General features: G+C 41.9%; 1 protein-coding gene across 49 annotated transcripts in view; it reads left to right on the forward strand.

Annotated features, from left to right (window-relative positions):
* Positions 1 to 15,703, forward strand: part of Plcb4 (phospholipase C, beta 4) — a 359,160-nt gene that overhangs the window by 108,842 nt on the left and 234,615 nt on the right. For 9 of the 49 annotated variants that reach the window (XM_087648856.1, XM_087648898.1, XM_087648917.1 and 6 more), the window contains exon 1: positions 2,788 to 2,960. The gene's annotated coding sequence lies outside the window, so the exon portion shown is untranslated. 49 annotated transcript variants of the gene reach the window in all.

A 15,703-nucleotide genomic window follows, 5' to 3' on the forward strand; every position in this document is an offset into this window, starting at 1 on the left:
TATCTGATTTCAAATAGATATCTTATTTGTGATTTTATTTATTCACTAGAAACTATACTTGTGAATTAAAGATATAATATTTGGTTCAAAAAAGAAACCCCAAGAAGACAGGCTTTAAATTAATTTTAAAATAAAATGTATTATTTAAAAATTGCAAATAAAAAATAGTTCACACCATAATTACAAAAGTCTACCCACATCAGTGAACTTCTGTACCATTTGGATAGCCATTTTAAACGTGTGGTGCTTCACACTGGATTTCTCAGTTTTGGTCATGGATTACTGTGTAAAAGAATTTTTTGATAGTTACGTTTATTACATGTGTTCCTATTAGTAAATCAGAAGAGTAAAAGCGGGTTAAGAAGTTTTCAATTTTACTTAGTTTTATATTTATTTATTTAATTTGATATGTGAGTGTTTTGCCTGTGTCTTTGTATGCTTGTCCTGTGTTTGCTTAGTGCTGTAGGAGGTCACAAGAGGACCCTGGATCCCCTGGAACTGGAGTTACAGGTGGTTGTGAACCACCATGTGGTCATTAGGAACTCACTGAGCCTGGGTCCTCTACAAAAGCAACATGCTCTCTTAAGTGCTGAGCCATTTCTCCAGCCTCTGTATTTTTTAATTTTTTTTAATGGAAAAAAGGATGGTTCTAGGGCTTGATTGAACCCAGGAACTTGTGTCTGCTAAGCATATTCTGAACTGTGGAACTCCAACCATAGCCCCCAGGAGGCTCTGTTTTTAAGGAAGGTCATTGAGGGAGAATCTTCTGGGTGGAGCAGCGTGTTCTGCAGTGCGTGACTGTATTGCCACCCATGTTCTGGAAGGTCTACCCACATTCCCGTCTTCTTTCAATAAGAACAGTAGCTGTGTAGGGGTTGCTGGGGGTTGAGTGAGGACTGTAGGACTCTGTTTGGTGAATTGAGACACATGAAGTGCTTGCGTGAGAATCAGGTTCGCCTCTAGGATGTGCACCAGTGTGTGAGTGGTTGCACACACAGATGCAAGTTGTATTGTGTTAGGATGGTGGTTTTACAGATTGCTTCTGACTTGGTTTCAGTATTTGTGTACCCTCTCCAGAGGGTACTTTAGCTCAGCGTCAATCTCTAACATTTAGCCTTCAGTGTTTGCAGATGACAGGGTATCATTACTCAGCCTCATGCCCACTGTGGCAGCTGCAGAGTATCAGAGTAGCTATACCAATCCCTGTGCGTGGACACCAGTTATCTTTTAGATTTGCATTATAAAGTAGTTAGTAGCCACGATGGTTACTAACTTGTATCAGTTTGACAGGATCTAGAGTCATCTAGGAGACAAACCTCTGGCTATGCCTGTGAGGGACTGTCTTGATTACGTTGAGTGAGATGGAAAAGCCACCCTTAAGAGGATGACATCATGCCCTAAGCTTGGGTCTTGAAGGCCTGAGAAGGAGGAAGCTAACTGAGCATCACCATTCATCGCTCTGTTCTTCTTCATGGTGGACTCAGTGTGACCAGCTACCTCAGACTCCTGGCGCCATGACCTCCCTGCCTTGATTGACCATTCCCTGTGAGCAAAAAGACCTACGCTGCTTTTGTCAGGTAATCTGAGAGATTACTAAGGTAATAGTCACTGAGCATCTGTATGGTATGCTTTCTTTTCATTTGCCAGCGCTTGGGGGGAAAGCTGCAAAATACTTAGGCTCTGATGTATGTAGAAATTGATATACTGTTCTATCAGAGGTATTTTTGCAAGTTGGGACATATGAGGAACCCAACTCTGTGGCTTTTTAAAGATGTTATCTCAGTGTCAGCTTGGTGAACTATAAGTTAGCAAATGGAATGTAGAGTTCTAAGCATTTCACAAATCGGTATTGTAAATACACTTCTCCCTGGATGTTCTCAAATAAAGAGAGACCTGTGATTAAATAAGTCTGGGAAACAAAGCATGAAACGTCCCATCTAATCGATTCATTGGCAATATGCAGTTGTCACACACTAGAAATCTCGCAATGTAGAAACCCATTTGTGTTCATATAGACTGGTTGTTGTAGAATTTGACCTGAAATATCGTTATGCACCCTGTATTATTTGGTACAGTTGGGAAATGCTGACATCTTTATTGTAAAGTTAGCACTTGCAGATGGGAACATCTGAGGATTTGTATATGTATATGCATTAGCATGTTAATTTGACATGCAATTGTATTCCTAATGAAATTTAGTTATAGGGCAAAATCTTCAACAATTTACTGTTCCCAAAGGGACGTTAATTCTAGAGCTCCTTTTAGACACGAGTTCACATTTGCTTCTCTTTATTCCTGCACTACCAGAACCCTATGAGCTTAGAAGATTCCTGTGCCTTTTCACACCCTCAAGGTACTGTAGAGGAGGAAATGGGCGAGAAGATTGACAGGCAGATCCGAGAGAGCTTCTGCACAAGTTTTCCCAATACGCCATTTCCTACACAGCAGACTTTTTCCCTTTAGCGACTAGATCTTAAGGGTTTTGTTTGTTTGTTTGTTTTTGTTGCTGTTGTTTCTGTTTTGTTTTGTTTTAAGGAATGCAGGTGCAGTTCCTCTTGTAATGGACACTAGTTTCTATCTAAGAAGCACTTCTGGTCCTGTTCCTGGCTGTTCACTCCCTCCCAGGCAGCGTTCCTCGGCAGTCAGCCTGTAGAAAGCATTTACTCTATCTGCCGTTCTGCTTAGAATACTTGAAAGAGTCCCTCTTAGCTGCTGTCTGTCTATTTTGTTCTGGCCAAGGGCAGTGTTTGCCCAGCCTCTCACTCTGACTGAGGGGTGGGACTTTTTGGTTCCCTGTTGCCATTGCTGTCTGTGTGAGCTTGCTCATCCAAGACTCCTGCTCCTTTCTCCTGTCCTGGAAGGAGGGAGCTTGTCCAGAACTAACTGCCCTGGGTACTGTACTGCCTTGGACATGCTTACAGAAGATCACTGGTGACTGAGTAAAGCTTCCTCCTCTTTAGGTAAGAAAGGGAACTGGAAAGTGGTGTTGTGGGTATGGGAAGGTCGGATGGGAGCAGCTCCAGTAAGTTATTCTGTGCTCTTCTCAAGAGTCAGGGTAAGTAGCTGCAGTTTCTTAAAACTGCGTGAACCACCCAAACTTCGGAAAGTATGTGAGCGTGGATTATTTTTCTTTCATTTTTAATAATACGTCACATTTGAACAAAGTCTATTAGACATTATCATGCTGTAGTGTTTCTAGCAATAATCTGTCACAGATTTAGTTTATTATTTCTTATTGTAAAATGTTCCCAACTTTAACCGTAACTCCTGTAGTTTTTGCATAAGGCACATGTGGATACCCTTTGGCTTGACCGACGGGAACCTTCTATTTGTTATTGAACACTATGTGTGCAGCCCTGGGGGCATAGGAGGAATGGTCGTACTCTGCACGGAATTTTGTTGTGAATAGGAAACCACTCTGAGAAATAAGGTCTATTTTTAACAATTGAGGACGCTCTCCATAATGCTTCCCTCGACTATGTCAGTGTAATACAAGAAAGCACAGGTGACAGGAAGTAATCTCACCATACAGGAATGGCCACAAAAAGCAGGTTTATTTTTGTCTCTTGTTCATAATTAATGAAGGAATGGTGCAGGAAATTATTTATTTTATTTCAATTGCCCACCATATTGATTCAATTATATTAAGAGGTATTTTTTTAAAGTTTATTTTCTTGAGTAAGAATGAAAATGTACTTCGTAGCAACTTGAAAATTTATTTATTCCTTGGCTTGGAGGGTTATTTTATAAAATGTTTTTAGCAGAATTCATACATATTCATGAATGAAGGAGCGATGTTGAGGTATGAAAGTTAAAAAGGATATAGAATAATTAGCACCAGATGGTGTTAGAAAAGTACTTCATGGTTTTCATCTTTTGTGTTATTAGTTAGGAATATCTTAGAATCCTGGAAAGCATGTCAATTATAAAAGGTAAACCCTTTAGTTTTGTCTGAATTGTGACTGACCTTAGATGCTTGAACAAAAATGAAGACCTTATTATAATGTTTCACAGAAACAAAATATGATCTAATAAGCTTGGTGTTCATTTGTTTGTTTGTTTGTTTTGGTTTTTTGTTGTTCTGTTTGTTTTACTGACTCGTATGTGGATAGATCCAAACCTTGTGATAGTCTTTAAGGTTTTGGGAAGAACTTTTACAATTGGGTATTAAAGTTGGATAGGGACACTGTCCTGAGAACTCCAGGGACAGTTTCCTGTTGGAGAGATATTGTATATCATTATTACAGCAAAGAGCAGTTATGTACAAGGGATCAACGTTCTGGAGATAACAGAGTGTTGCTAGGCTCACTGCAGTGGATGGGATTTAGATTTTCAAGACCGGTTCAGCGAGGGTTTATTTTCCCAGCCTTCTCCAGGATCTCGGAGGCTAGGGTAGAAGCAGCAGTTGCCGGGGCAGACCATGCAGGAGATAGGTGGGCAAGGCTTAACGATGGTACCCGTCTTTACCATCCCGTCTGAGGAGAAAGCTGCCTTAGGCAGGACTGTGACAGAGGCTGCGTGTAGCTCTGTAGTCAGTTCACTCGACTGCTTCTCACAGCCATCACAGGTAAGAGTGAGGTGTGAGGGGGGGTTCCGGTACCAGCTCAGGGACCCCACTGCCCCATGAGATAAATAACTGGAGAGAGTGTTCTTCTTAATCTCATGGAGTCTACCTGCTCCGCACCAGGAGATTGTAGCGGCTGTGCACTAGCGAGTTCGACTGTGAGATGGAGTGAGGTAATAACTGCTGTCATCCCTGGCCCTCTGTGAGCAATGAAGCCAGGGTGATGTGACTCAGAGCAGCCTCTCTCAGCACCTGTCAGTTTGGGTGACCTCACTCAAGGCTCAGATCAACTCTTCCTTTTGCTGTCACTATGGCCGCTACTGCTACCGGGTGCTCATCCACTACCTCTGTCCCCGCCCACGCCATGCTGTGTCCCACTCACCAGATGCCCTTTTACTGTGGTGTGCGATTTGTGCTCAACACCTGACTTCAGCATCATCTCTGGGCAGCCTGGCCTGCAGGTTCCCCACCTCAGCTCTCTGTGAATTGAATGTAGAGACTACCTGTGGCAAGCCACTTTCCCCCCTCCCACATAGCACAGCGTTCCAATGTAATCGGTAAATTTGGGGCAGTTGATTTTTTTGTTAAAAACATAATGAAGCAAAATGTAAGAGTTGAGACTTGCAATGTTTGTGCTTTGGGCTTTCAACCTTAAATCCTCTGCCCAGATAACAGTGAATTCTTCAAGGAAAAGAAGAGGCAGTCTGGGGTTGGAGTGACCTTTAGGCTCCTAGGTAATTCCATCTCATATTTCTCCCCTCAGCTTTGTTTATGAACATTTCAAACAACCAGTAATTTGGACACCAGTGACTCTATTGATTCTTAAATTATGCAAACTAATAGTTGAGTTAATATAAATACAGGTGGGGAGACCTGGTGGTAATCATGGTCTCTTGAGCTATCCTTCCTCCTGTTAGTTGATGTGTCTGGAAAAAGGAAAACCACCCAGGTCCCTGCCTCTCTTCTGTGAAGTTTCTAGTAGGTACAGTCATTTCTTGGCAGAGTCTGCAATGTTAAGTCAGCTCTCAGACACTTCTTATAAGTAGAAAGTTCTGTTTCTGCAGCAGTCTTATCCAGTGGCATGTTAAATTTGTGTGCAGAAATGTCCGCCAAGTGAAAGTTCACAGATCCATCTAGACACTGAGCTGTGTAAACCCTGGGCTATCCAGAAAAGAACTCATTAGAAATGCCAGGTGCCCACAGTTTTTTTAGCTACAGTGTAGTTGCAAGGCATTAGCTGAAGGGAAGGCTCTGTTGGGACCATAAAGTTATTCAGTGATTTCAAAGTGTTCAAACTCCATTCTGGAAAAGGCCTTAGTGTGTGTGCGTGTGTGTGTGTGTGTGTGTGTGTGTGTGTGTGTGTGTGTGTGTGTGTCTGTGTGTCTGTGTGTCTCTGTGTGTGTGTGTGTGTGTGTGTGTGTGTGTGTGTGTGTGTGGTCGACATTGCCTCTTTCTGTGACAATCTTCAGGACCCTGAGGGGAAGGTGAATCTCACCTTTGATAAGGCCATACAGCTTTGCCACAGCCACTTACTGTGTTCTGCTTTACTGGTGACTGCAGAGCCAGGCACAGTGGCTCGATTCAGCTCCTTTCAAGGAGAAAAATATTGAGCCTCAGTTCTCAGACTTTTCCTCAGGGTACTATGTAGGCTTTCATAGTGATTTTCAAAGGTGCTTTATCTCCTAAAATGTTTATTATTTTACTTAAGAGTGCAAAGAGATATCCTGCCAGTTTCTAAAAGTAAACGTTTTCCTTATGTATCTAAACTGACCCCATATTCAACATTGACTCATTAAAAGTTTCCTTTAAACCCAGAGACTACTTTTTTCTTCTTAAGAGCATTGTATATAGTTAACTACCTGAATGGCAGAAAAATCCGTATGTGTCTATCTACCAAGTCCTTAATTTATTGTTGCCCTTCCCCCGAGAGCAGTTTTCATCAGTACTGGCTGAAGCAAGTTCTGACAAAAATAACTTGGAATGCACATTTTCTGACAAATCAATTTAGGTGATAAATCTGTGCTTTCTACTGTGTTTCTAACGGTATCTGACACCATTATTTAAATATTAATGATGTTCTCAGAGGCTGCTTCTGCCTCCATCTGCATATTCATGTCTTATGTCACATGAAGTAGAGAAGTATGGGTAATGGTCACCATTCTCCCCCCACCCCCGCTATTTTAAGCCCCAGTAGAATAGAAGGAAATACCAATTAATCTCCTCTTGAATCTTGTTATGTGTTTGAGTGGGCCATAAATCCTATAGAACAAAGACCCACAGTTTATGTAAGGTTTGTATCTTCAGCCTCAAGTGAAAGCTCAGGATTCTACCGCAGGAGAGAAGCTCCTAAGCTGAATCTCTTCTCCCTTCCTGTGTGCATCCTGCCTGTCTGAAGATTTTCCGAAGGTCCCAACCATCTCGAAGCTTTCCTAATTGCTATAAATCAGAATCCCCTTGCCCTCTTTAGGATATCCTGTGTTGGCGTACATGCCTTCTGGCATCATTCTTCAGGGTAGGTAGTGACGGTTACTTATCCTCTAATTATTGTCTGTAGTAGCTCTGAGTTAGATGTTGTATACACTACTGCCTCTCTGCCGCCTCAGTGACACTTGTAAAATCCTGTGAGGGCCTTGTCTTAACTTCTTGCTTTCTTTGTTCCTCACTTTTACTTGTGTAGTGTGTTGGAGAATGACCTTTTTAGTACCAACTGTTGGCCAGATGTAGCAATACAGAGAGAAGCCACTTGTCTTTGTAAATGAGATAAGCCCGATTTCTTCTACCAACTTGCCTTGAGGATAGAATTAACAGAAGGATTATATCAAAGTGGTTTTTTTTTAAAGTTTTCCTTTTCTCCTTATTTTTTTAAAACTTATTTCCATGTGTCTGGCCATGTTTCAGTAATAGCCTTAACATTTAGCACTTTAATAATCCCTTCCAGCTGCGGGAACACAGTGAGTTTTCTAAAATAAATTCCAGAATGTTTTATAGAGCTGACTGGCTACATTGGTGATTTAGAGCGTAAGAAAAATCTGACACTTAGATTCAGCTTCCCCACAACTTGGGACAGGTGATGGAGGACACTTGCTTGCAGAACATCCAGCTCAGAAATCTAAGCACCCCATCCACAGCTGAGCCCTTGGTATTTTAGGAGAGGAAAACTGAGTCAGGGAAAGCCATCATACTGATTTATCTGTCCTTTGTTCCTTGGTTGGTATGAATCATATGAGGGGCTAACCCAATAAAGGAAACAGCTCACAGCAGTTAGTGCTTAGGGCGTGCTTTCTTGGGTCTGCCCTGTGACTAGTTTCCAGTTTTATACCAACAGATGTAACTCATCGTCTAGTAAATGAGACAACCCAGCAAAGCACAGACAGATGTTCTCCTGGGGTACAATGCGCTTCAGTTCAACCCAGCATCTGTAAAACTCCTGTATCAGTTTGCTATTGATGCTGTAAGAAATTGTCATAAACTGGATGGTTAGCGTTCTGAGCTTGATAGAGGAGCTCTTGGGAGGCAGGCCAATGGATGTGCTTGCTGGGGGTTATCACGAATGAAGAAATGGTTATCAAAGCATCTCTCTCTCTCTCTCTCCGATATCGAAAATAGAACTGTGATGCGTTTTGAAAAAGCCTGCAAGCCCCGGTGCCACACCATACAAAGTTTACAAACCTCTGAGATGACTAGAGGGCAGTGGGCTGCAAATGAGGGCAGCCGAGCGTATTAGTTACGGTTCTCCGCGCTAAGATCAAATACCTGACCGGAGGCCCCTTAGAGAGGAAGGGTTTACTTTGGCTTCCTGTGGGAGAGAATACAGCGCTTCATGCCAGGGAAGCTGTGGGGGGCAGGAGGGTGTAGTACCTGGTTGTGTTGCATCCACAGTGGAGAACGAGAGCAGGGACAACAAATGTGGCCTGGCTAAGAAACCTTCTAGTACATCCCAGTGACCTTCTTCCTCCTGGAAGATCTCACCTAAAGCCAAACCACGCCTGGGGACAAGTGTTCACCACTGAAACTATGGGTGATATTTTACATTCAAACTGTAATACCGAAGAAAAGCAGCCATATGACCATATGGTTCAAAGAGCATCATCGGAGTCCAGGGACTAAATGAAGAAGCCAATTCGGATGGAGCTAGCGGCTATGTGACCCGGTGGAGACCTCCTTATGTACCGTTGTGACACTGAGAAGAAGGGGAAGCATTTCAGGTAGGGGGAACAGCGACATGTTGTAGAGGAGAGTGACTCATCCTGTGTCTGGGGTGTGAAATGGAAAACCGGGGAAGGTTTAGGGGAAAAGTGGCGGGGAACAGGAAAGCTGAGTAATACAGTCTGAATCCAACCGTGTGAAATGCTGTCTCTGCTCGACAGTGTTCCTGGACGCTGGGAATGAAACATATGGCCAGGAGATTGGTTTTACAGCCTTTATCTTAACGGTGTGACGACTGCTTCAGACACGGCTGCTGATGGGAGTCAGACGGCAGGCAGAGCCTCTGTGAGTAGCCTGAGCCAGGGTCAGAGTGTTGGTATAAATTTCAGTGACTCATCTCTTGGGTCTAAAATAGCAGCACGCTGAGGGGCAGAGTGTATTCAAGGGAGGAAGTCTTTTTGACACCTTCCCCCTGAAAGCAAAGTTCGAACTAGTATGTATAATTGAGCGTCTCAAGCTGGTGTAGGGAAGGGGGCACCAATAAATATGAGATGGAAGTGGGAGGCGAGCTTGCATTACAAGCACAGACAGCGTTGCGAGATGAGAGAAGAAATTCTGATTTTATTTTACAGGCTCTCAAAAATGGCCTTAGGCATACCCTTGGGCACAATCAAATACACCGTATTAGGGAGCAGAGAAGGACTGAGACTTCATGACTTTGCTCTCCTGTTATTTTACTTCTGTATGTAATTAAGCTGCCCGAGGTCTGCTTGCCCTTCTCCTGTTTTAGACCTGAAAGGTATCCCTTTACAAAATTGTCCATCCGATTAGGACCAACGTTGTCCTGTCTTGTCAAAACATTTTATGTCCCGAGTGAAAGCGTCGTGTGCTTTTGAAGACAAAATGGGTAAATTGATTTGAGATCACCATCTATGAACATAAGACTCAAAGGAGCTTCTCATCACTAGCTAGAGGTGGGAGTAAATAGGGTGGATTCTGGTCTGGCCACCAGAGAGACTATGGGGCCATTTAATGAGGTGAGTATCAGGAGTACGAAGGGGTAGGCAGAGAATAATAATCTCCCAAAGGCACTCAGTCCAGATCTCTAGAATTTGCATATATCACTCTAAAAAAAAAGGATTTTACAGGAACACTTAACCTTCCCAATGCTGCAACCCTTTAATACAGTTCATGTTATGATGGCCCCAACTATAAAATCATCCTCATTACTATTTCATAATTTTTCTGCTATTAGGGGTCATAATGTAAATATCTGCATTTTCTGACGGTTTTAGGTAACCCATGACAGGGTCATTCGGCCCCTTAAAGCAGTGACGACCGACCCACAGATTAAGAACCACTGGCTTAAGGTCAAAGACGTAGAGATGGAGATGGTACTTTTCTGGATAGTATGAGTGATGTGTCCCTTAGGAGTTTTTAAACAGTAAACATCCTTAGCTGATCATTTCAAGAGAGACAGAGAGAGGGGTTGTCGAAGGAAAAAAAATCAAAACTCATCACTGCTGCTTTGAAGATGAAAGAACTCATGGCAGAGAGCTCAGGGATGTGAGAAGACACTAGAAATGGAGTGCAGGGGAGACAGGTGACCTTTCAACCCCAAAGGAAGGAAGGAAGGAAGGAAGCTCTCTTTGGCACCTTGTGTGTGGTTTTTGTTAGAGCAGCCCTAGGAAATGAATTCAGCAGATCTCCACAGCTTCCCCTTTTCCTTCTAAAGTACCAGGGGTCAAACTTGGGCCGTGTTTATTGCTGGACCTAAGCCTGAAGCCCACCTCAGGTGTGCCCAGCTCTCTCCATGAGGGGAGGGTTGTGTTAGATGGGGTAGCTGATACTATTAGATGAATCAAATAGTCTGCTTGAGGACAGTCCCTTTAAGTAAATGCTTACTTTAAGTGGGTATCAGAAAACTGCTACGAAGGAACATTTCATATCATTTTCTTTTGCTCTCAGTTATTTGCACTTCTGTGTCCTCTTCCTCAAACTTTGGAGTTAGAATAAATGGTCAGGTTCCTTTCAGCATGAAAATTCTTAGATAAAATGAAACCCACATAACAGTCTACTTGCCAATTCCTACAGTTCTCCCGGGGGAGTTGGGGAAGTGAAGACAGCCATAGTCAAGAGTCATTAGTAAACAAAGACGTGTTCCTCACCGGGAAGCACAGGTGCAGTGCTTCAGTGGCCTCCTTTGAGACTCCAACTTCTTGAATGCGAGACAGAAATGAGCATATGCTTTGGAACCTCAGTGCTGAAATCTTCCGTCTGCATCAATAAAAGTGAAATAGAAGGTTCTGGACAGAGCCATGTATTCTCAAAAACAATCGTGTGGCCTAAATATCCATCCTCATAAAAACCCCTGTCTTATTTTCATAATGGTTGATTATCTAAAATGATGTTCACTGTTTTCAGAGGTGTTTTTTTTTTTTTTTAACGAGCACTTGTAACTTGGTCAGAGATTTAAATCTCACAAGCAGAATTAGCCTCTCGATGAAGAAAGGCTTCCATTATAATACTGATGATACTGTTTGAATTTGGAACATGAGGAATCTGCTAAGAAATAATTACATGTGGTTACTCTACAGATAAATGCCCAAGGAACTCAGTTCTTTTTTATTTTTTCGGAGCTGAGGACCGAACCTAGGGCCTTGAGCTTGCTAGGCAAGTGCTCTGCCACTGAGCTAAATCCCCAACCCCAGGAACTCAGTTCTTTAGGGTGATCTCTTGCGTAGGGCATCAAGCAAAACTCTTTTGCATAGGGTGAATTTTTTAAATATGGTTGCTTTCTCTAGTACAAATGTGGATAGCATAGAGCCTCTGAAAAATAGACTACATCTACTCTTGCCACATGGACTGTGTGGATCTGTTCAGTGCTGTCAGCTCACCCTGCGGTGGGAGATCGCATTGATATTTGTTCTCCCTTCCAAGGACTCGAGGTGCAAATTTGGCAAGAAAAAGTGTCTACATCTGTCCTAAGAATTATCCCATTAAAAGAGAGTTTGGAAGGTGATTCCATGCGGATCATCTGCTGCTAAAATCTTGTTCCAACACCATCAAGCCCTTGGGCAATAATTGAACAAATATCCTTGAACTTGTTATGGACACACACTTGCCAAACACCGTGGTGAGACTAGTAGAGATCACAAGTCTGCTATGACTGTGACACGTTAGCCTCATGGCCCATATGCTACATCTAATCCTGTTGTTGGAGCACTCCTTTGAAAATTATGACCTTGACTATAATTTGGATAATTGGCCAAGGTGAGGCCTCCAGAGTTGAGTAAACAGTTGCCTTTTGTAGAGGGCCTTGAGTGGAGCAAATAGCATTCCGTAACACTGCTGTAGTTGTTTTTAAAACATCGGTGCTAACCTGAGGAATTTCTGCAGTCAGACTATAGATGCCATGACCTGTCTGCCCTGAGAAACTCTGGTGCCAAACATCATTTTTTCTTGCCATCTTGATTACTAGTCAATGTATATCATAGAGTAATTCTTGAAGATGTTGCTAATTCAATACTATTTCCCCACTGACTAACTGTACCCTTCTACCCACTGTCATGCCTTCAGATCTTTCTCCCAGTCCCACTTAAGACTATGGTAACAAAATTCTGTCGAATGTATGTGTAAAGGACCCATATTTATATTCGCAGCTGTAGAGGTCAGGGTTCCTACAGATCAGGTGTTCGGTTTCAGTCTTCTTCCTGGTTTGCAGATTTGTCCGCTTGCTGACTCTCCACATAGCAACAGAGTTATAACGAAGAAGCAAGGGGAGACTCACTCATGTCCCTTTTCTTTTTAATAGGGGCATTAGTTCTGCAGTGACACTTATGTTCTCATAACTCCCAAGAGTCCTACTGCCAAGGTCAAAATCAGAACTTGGGCTTCACTCTATGAATTTGGGATGACACAGTCCATCTCACTGTCACACTAGGACAAGCTAAGAGAAATCACTTTCCTGTAGTGTCTTAGTATAATACTTATACATTGTCCTAAAGATTCCCTTTATCTTTATTCTTTTGATAAAGATGAACAAGTCAATATTACATGGGTTTGAGAGTTTTAGGTCTTGGGATGACATTTATAATGATTTTGGATACATAAAAACAGAACTGAGTGGTATAATCTAAAGCTGGTGCTGGCAACAGCAATAGGGCTGATCATATATATATATATATATATATATACATGTATATGTGTGTGTGTGTGTGTGTGTGTGTGTGTGTGTGTGTGTTTGTGTGTACTCCTTCCACAGAGTATCTCACTCATGGCATGGCCCATGGGAATGTCCAAAGTTTAAGTTTGTGTAAATGAATCCATTGTTACCTGGGGCAGTTTTACAGATGTAATATTATCATTTTGAAAAATTGGGGTTTAAAAAGCCAATTGCATTTGGACTCCATCCTTGTAGCTAGATGGCAGCTTTTGGTTTAACCACTTAAATAAAGTATGTAAGGGATAAAGTGTTCTTTTCCATCCTCAGGAGACCAATCACCTGCATTTAGCCCCCTTATAATTGAAATAAGTCTTTGAAGTTGATTCGCTCGAGTCTACCCATCATGCCTGGCTGAAGTGCCTAAGGAGATGTATTTTTCATTTTTGTCTGAAAGTGAAGCCTGGTAAAAATTTGCCTGCTCATCCACCATGAGCACCCCACTTCTGAGGGCCTGGGCACGCGTTAATTATTATGGAGAGCTTGCTTGTAGTGTTTATTCAGTGCAGAGCTGGGCAGTATAATGTCTTCTCCAGTGATCAGAATCTTGTGATAGAGGGAAAGAGACATTCCTTTCTGACCACATGTAGAATAGAAGAAAGATACGTTAGAATTAGAATTTTAGAATGTATTTTCATTGGAAAAATAATGGATTTCACTATATTTTTATACATAAAAATTAAAATAATTTGGTCATAGGCACTTCTCTGTTACCCTCTTTTGCCTCTTCCACTGGCCCCTTCTTCTACCCTAATAGTCCGACTTCTATCATCATATGTTATGTGTATATTTATAAGTGTAGATGGCCCCTAAGAACAACAGTGCCAACAACCAGAGCTTCCAGGGACTAAACCACTACCCAAAGACTATACATGGACTGACCCTGGACTCTAACTGCATATGTAGCAGAGAATAGCCTTGTTGGGGCACCAGTGGAAGGGGAAGCCTTTGGTCCTGCCAAGGTTGGACCCCCAGTGCAGGGGAATGTCAGGGGATGGTAAGGTGGGTGGATGGGGGGAACACCTTTATGGGGGAGGGTGAGGGGATGGGGGGACTTATGGATTGGAAACCGGGAAAGGGAATAACATTTGAAATGTAAATAAAGAAATATATCTAATAAGAAATAATATTTCAAAAACAAGTGTAGATGCTACGTATATCAGAAAAGCCAAGTTTTGTCTTCTTGAATCTGGCTTATTTTGTTTAACACCATGATTTCCTGTTCCATCCATTTTCTTGTAAAGGAAATTATTTCATACACTATGGCTAAATAAGTCTTTGCTGAGTTAGTTCTTAAGGTGTTAAACTTTGCGGAAGTTAATCTTGAGAGCAGAATGGAAGACTGTTAAGCTAGAGATGTCTGGATAGGAAGCCAGTCCACTTGACTTTAGCTTTTCACTTCTCCCGTGTGCAGTTGCATTTAGAGAGCGATGAGTAAGATTATATGTTTTTATAAATGATTTTTGTTAATATTGTGTGTAGATGTTTAAAATTTTTCACAGGAAAATAGAATTAGTCAAAATGGGATTTAACTTTTTGTCCATGTGTCATGAAGAATATTGTTTTCTTTCTTTTTTTTTTTCGGAGCTGGGGATCGAACCCAGGGCCTTGCGCTTGCTAGGCAAGCGCTCTATCACTGAGCTAAATCCCCAACCCCAAGAATATTGTTTTCATTCCAGACTGGATAGATAGATTACTGGTCCATTCTGATACACTATGGAAATCTTGGCTTAAGTCTTCTGAAATTGCCATTTTTCCTAGGTCACAAGGATTGATTATTAATCACGTTGTACCTATTTATTTGTGTGTGTGTGTGTGTGTGTGTGTGTGTGTGTGTGTGTGTGTGTGTGTGTGTGTGTACACCTTCAGGCTTACTGGAGGCTAGTGGGATCCTCTAAGAAAAGTTATTAAATTAGGTCTGATGAGATAGCTTAGTGGGTAAAAATGCTTGAGCACCTGAGTTCTGAGGTCTGGTAACTATGTAAAAAGCCAGGTATGTTGGTTTATGTGTCCATAATCCCAGTGCTGAGGAGATAGAAACAGGAGCATTCTAGGGCTTACTGGCCAGCAGATCTAAATGAACCACCAGGTTGGCCCATCTTGATTTGATGAACCACTGGAGACAGTTCATTGAGAGATTGTCTCAAAAAATAAGATGAATAGCACATTGACAACATGCTTGTGAACATGCATATAACAAAGACGTACGTATTACTAAAATAATAAAAACATCTATTAATAAAAACAGCCAAACCAAATCTGTAGTGTATAACTGTAAATGAATAAACTACCGTCCCTTTTCTATCATTTCTGCAAGCTCAGACTTTTGATTTATGAATTTCCTTTTAAAAGTCAACATTGCTTAAAAAATATCTAAAGCCATCAGAATGTGTCAGAGTCCGGGAAGTGTTAAAGCAGTCGTGCAGCTGAGGTTGCAAGGCATCCTGTCCTATGTTCAGTTGAACTCGAGGTGGTTTTCCTTCACCTACAGAAGCACTTTCCTTACTCTTCTAGAGGCCTGACTGGCATGGTGGACACCACCAGGTCATGATGCCTCTGAAGGGGCTGTATTTCAGAAGCCACTGTGGATGCTATGTGGATGGTTCAATTGATAATAGTACTTACTATCACCATAGATTCCACATTGTGTTCTGAAATTTAAATTTACTAAAAAAGGAACCATCTGAAGTTTATAATCTGCCATTGTACCTCAGCTCAAAACCAGAAATGTATAGAACTGTGATGATTCAGAACCAAAGATGACTTCCTAA

This window comes from Rattus norvegicus, chromosome 3 (genome assembly GCF_021556685.1).
Source record: "Rattus norvegicus strain SHRSP/BbbUtx chromosome 3, alternate assembly SHRSP_T2T, whole genome shotgun sequence".
Lineage (NCBI taxonomy): Eukaryota > Metazoa > Chordata > Mammalia > Rodentia > Muridae > Rattus > Rattus norvegicus.